The sequence below is a fragment of the Tupaia chinensis genome, unplaced genomic scaffold (genome assembly GCF_000334495.1).
Source record: "Tupaia chinensis unplaced genomic scaffold, TupChi_1.0 Scaffold000320_1, whole genome shotgun sequence".
NCBI classification, from domain to species: domain Eukaryota; kingdom Metazoa; phylum Chordata; class Mammalia; order Scandentia; family Tupaiidae; genus Tupaia; species Tupaia belangeri.
In genome coordinates this window covers 6,033,633-6,038,544 of record NW_006159813.1, presented here as the reverse complement: position 1 = coordinate 6,038,544, position 4,912 = coordinate 6,033,633, and the positions used below count along the sequence as shown (strand labels likewise).

The window sequence follows — 4,912 nt, the reverse complement described above, 5'->3', positions numbered from 1 at the left end:
CTCCTATGAGTGTCCCCTCCTGGGAAGGACCCCCCCCCACCCTGGCTGTAGCATCCCCAGGGACAGTGTAGGCTCTCTCTTCCCAGAGACAAGCCAGCAGAAAAGGAAAAGCACCCCGAGCCAGCAGCTGGGAAAGTGTTCTGGAAACGACCGTGTCTGGGACACCCAAATGCAGCCCGGTTCCTGGGCAGTCCAAAGAGCACACAGTGTCACTTGGCCCGTCTGCGGTAAAATGACCCTGCTAGCGTCGTGCCAAGTGGACGTGAGGGCCGCGGGGCACCAGCCACTAGCCAAGACGCCTTTGGCAAGGTTGCTTGCTCCCGGCCCCCCCAGCCACTAGCCAAGACGCCTTTGGCAAGGTTGCTTGCTGACGCACAGGGGCCATTTGTTCCTGCTTCGAACCTGCAGTCCTGGAGGCTGGCGGGGCTCGGGGGTGGGGGGGGGACAGGTTCCCTAGGAACGGGACAGAGGTGGGAGGGACTGGCCATTTGGGCTGTGGGTCCTAGGGTTGAGTTTGAGTTCTCTTCAGTCTCTCTCTGGTTGGGCGTTGGGAAGCAGCCCGGCTCTGCAGCTTCCCGGGTCAGGGTACTGGCAGAGTGAGGATGGCCCCAGCGAAGTGACCCCAGGGAGGACGAGCTCTGGGCGAACAGCTGCTCCTGCCTCGCCCTGGCACAAAAGCCTGTCTCACCAGAATACCTGGACCAGTCTCCTAGGGCTGTTATGAGCAAGTGCCACCAACTGGTGGCTTGAAACAGGTTTGTTTTTGTTGTGGTGGTTTTTTTCTTTTCTTTCTTTCTTTCTTTTTTTTTAAGGTTTATGCCATAGGCACATATACTTGCCAAAGAAAGAGAAGGAAAAAGTGAGAAATCACTACCTCGGGATGTGTGTGTGTGTCTGTGTGTGATCATGCTGCAATCCCTTCTCCTTCATGCTTCTTCTGGGATTTGGGGCATGCACACACACATGCCTGGCATGTTTTCCAAGCCACCAGGTCTGGGATTCGAATCATGGTTGGCCATGTGGGAGTCTAGCACCTTAACCACCATGCCACCTGCTGGCCCCAAGGACTTATGGTCTCAGAGTTGTCTGCAATCAAGGGGTCAGCGGGGACAAGGTCTTGAGGCGAGAACCCTCCCTGTGCCCCCCACCTTCTGGTGGTGGCCAGCAGCGTGTGGACTCCTCAATGTGGCCGCGCCATGCTCATCTCCTTCCTGTCTTCACGTGGCCATCACCACCGCCCTCTCTATAAGGACCCCAGGTTGGATTCGGGGATGAATGTAACCTGACCCAGAGTGACCTCCTCTAACTGCGTCTGCCGTTAGAGACCCGTTTCCACACGCAGTGCCATTCACAGAGTCAGATCAGACAGGAATTCAGGGGCGCACCATTCAATCCTACCCAAGCATGGGAGTCACAAAGACTGTGTTCAAATCCCAACTCTGCCACTCACATGTGGGGGACTTCTTACGTAGGGGACGCTTCTTTTCTTTCTTTCTTTCTTTCTTTCTTTCTTTCTTTCTTTCTTTCTTTCTTTCTTTCTTTCTTTTTTTTGAGAGGTGTTTGCTATAGGGCGTGTGAGCTCACCAGAAAGACAGAGAGAGACGGAGAGCCAGAAAGTGAGAAACCACCCCCCAGAGGGGATAACCATGCCACAATCCCTTCTCCTCCATTCTCCTCTTGGGATCTTGGGCATGCACGCACATACACCCGGTGTGAGTTTAAGTCACCGGGTCCGGGACTTGAACCATGCTCAACTACATGGGAGTCCAGTGACATAGCCATTATGCCAACTGCTGGTCCCAGGGATGTTTCTTAACCTCTCTAGGCCTCCATTTCCTCATCAGAAAAATGGGATTAGAACGCAAACCCATGAAGGGTGTTCTAAGAATCTGAATAAACACATTTTGAATACATAGTAGGGCTCACAAAACGGAAGACGTCATTCATGACATGCGTTTCTGCAAGAATTGGCCATGGGGGCCAGCCGGCGGTGTAGTGGTTAAGGCACTGGACTCCCACATGGCCGACTATGGTTCGAGTCCTGGATCCAGCAGCTAGAAACTCAAGTTGAGTACATGTGCGTGTATGCCCAAAATCCCAGGAGGAAAGTGGAGGAGAAGAAATTGCGGCATGGCCTCTCCCCTAGGGGAGTGATTTCTCACTTTCCCTCTCTCTCTCTCTTTCTCTGGCAATCACTTATGCCCTATGGCAAAAACCTTAAAATAAATAAATAAATAGAAAGGGGGGGCCTTGGATCAGTTCTCCCCCTGCAGCCGGCTCCTTGGGTACTTGCAGCCCATGCAAAGATCTAATTGCAGGGTGTTTGCACCCCAGAAGCATCCCTGCACCTCCTGGGAGTGTGAGGATGGATGGACACGTGCTGCCAGGGTGGGGCCCGGCCTGTCTTCTGGGCAGCGGCCAGGTAGTCTCATGCCCACAAGGGGAAAGTGCATGCTTGTCCTGGAGGAGAGAAGAGGACCGAGCACTGAGATTCCAGCAGGGGACCCTCCCTCCTGTTATTCCCAAGGTCCAGGCTCCCAGGCTGAGCCGACAGGAGAGAGGATGTCCCCCCGACAGGAAGCCTCGCTGCCCAGGACGCGGTGAGGATCTGGCTGAAGTTGCATTCAAACAGCTGTGCGGGCGTTATAAATCTCTCTCCTTGTGCTGCAGCGTGCGGGCTCTCGATGTCTCCTGCTAATGGTGAATCTGTCAGCGCCCACAGCGCCAGCCCTCGACTCTCAGAGCATCAAGGTGAGGCTGCCTGCCCCCTCCAGCCTGCTTGTCGTGCCCGCGATCTTTTTTCCGCCTCATGCAGAAGGGTGTCTTTGTCTACAATGAAGGCATCGAGGGAGTTCTAACTGCCAAGCAGGCTGAGGTTCAGATCCCTCCCAAATGCCTCTGTGCTTAAGCTTTGACCTGTTCTTTCTACATGAGACACTGGGGGATTTGGATGGGTTTAGGCTGGACAGTGTCCCCTGACTGTTGGAGAAGTTTGTGTGTGTTTTTTTAAGAATTATTAATTGGGGACCAGCAGTTAGTGTAATGGCTATGTCGCTGGACTCCCACGTAGTCAACCACGGTTCGCATCCCAGACCCGGTGGCTTAAACTCACGCCGGGCGCGTGTGCGTGCGTGCCCAAGATCCTGAGAGGAGAATGAAAGAGAAGGGATTGCGGTGTGGCCATCCCCCCTGGGGGGTGATTTCTCGCTTTCTATCTCTCTGTCTCTCTCTCTCTCTGGTGAGCGCATGTGCCCTATAGCAAAAACCTCTTAAAGAAAAGAATCATTAATTAATTAATTAATTTTTAAATTTGACCAGAGCAAGAGAAAGAGAGAGAGAGAAAGCAAGGCACCAGGCCCAGGACTCAAACCATGGTCAGCCATGTGGGAGTCCAGCACCCTAATCACATGCCACCAGCTAGCCCCGCAATGGATTTCTAAATGATCACTTATTTTTTTGTTTGTAATTACCAGAGGGTATGGGCCAGAAAAAGACAGAGAGAGAGAGAAAAAGCAGCACCCAATGGGGTGTGCTCACCCCTGCCATCCCAGCTCCTCCGTTTCTCCATCCTACTGGGTTTTGAGGCATGCACACGCATGTGCCCGGTGTGTTGTTCAAGCTGCTGGGGTGGGATTTGAACTATGGTCAGCAACGTGGAATCTGGCTCCCTTAACCACTAAGTTAAAGGACTGGCCCTAAATCTTCATTTTCAAAAAAGTGGCCATGGACCTCATTTGTGACTTGGAAGAAGTGAAATTGGTTCAGTTCATTGACTTCCACAGCCTAGATTACGATAGTGAACACTCAATCTCCTTTCGTATCTCCATTTGTAGAAAGATGATCATAAAATCTTTCTCATCAACTGGAAAGGACAATAACATGACACAGCCTTAGGGCCAGGTGGTGGTGCAGTGGTAATGAAACTTGACCCACCTGAAAAAGGTCCTAGGTTCATGTCTTGGGGCCTCTCTGAGCATGCCAAGCACACACGTGTCTGGGACCTGGGCTGGCTCGGGTAGGGGTGGATGGTGATGGGAAGAGCCTATTGGGGGGAGCCCCTTTCGCATTCTCTCTCCTGCTGTTTCTCTCTTTCAGAAAAAAAAGAAATGAACAAACTTTTAAAAAGAGAGAGAGCCTTTGGCTATCAGAGATTCTTGTAAACAACCTGTGGTAGAGACCCGCTATTGGCATGGTGGTTAAAGCAGCTGGATCCCACGCTGGGGATACGCAGTTTGAGTCCCAGACTCAGTGACTTGAAAAACACGTGGGCTGAGTGTGTGCACGCGCATGCCCAAAATCCCAAGACGAGAAGAAGGAAAAGAGATTATGGTGTGGTCATTCCTCCTGGGGGTGATTTCTTACTCCCAACCCCCACCCCGTCTCTCTCTGGCAAGTACAACATGCCCAATAGCAAAAACAAACAAAAAAAGGAATCAATAAAATAAATTTTAAAAAGAAGAAGAGGGGGGCAAACCCCAGCAGGACCTGTAATGGATGATGAGGAACTCCCAACTGCCTCCAGGAGGGGTGAATCCAGATTTTCCGTTTCTGGGATTGCAAAACCACACAAGAAATAATGTCTAAGGGGAAAGAAAGATGGTAAGTTTGCTGCAGTGAACACCAAGTCACCAGCTCTGAAGATGCTCAGACCTGGGTCTGGAACGCTATTTCTCGGTGACCTGGCCCAACCACTCTCTTAACCTGCAAACCTTAGTTTCTTTCTTTCTTTTAAGAGAAAGATTTTCGCTAGAGGGCCCATGTGCTCACCAGAGAGACACAGAGAGACAGAAAGTGGGAAGTCACCCCTCAGAGGGGATGGTCACACTGCAATCCCTTCTCCTCCTTTTTTCCCTTGGGATCTGGGACACACACACACACACACACACACACACACACACACCGAGATACACGG

General features: G+C 51.8%; 1 long non-coding RNA gene across 1 annotated transcript in view; it reads left to right on the top strand.

Annotated features, from left to right (window-relative positions):
• Positions 1-518: 518 nt before the first annotated feature.
• LOC114008317 (uncharacterized) overlaps positions 519-4,912 on the top strand; it is a 14,362-nt gene continuing 9,968 nt past the window's right edge. Inside the window, exons 1-2 of the long non-coding RNA XR_003549876.1 lie at positions 519-755; positions 2,671-2,751. This is a non-coding gene — a long non-coding RNA (uncharacterized LOC114008317). The remainder of the gene's footprint in view (positions 756-2,670; positions 2,752-4,912) is intronic.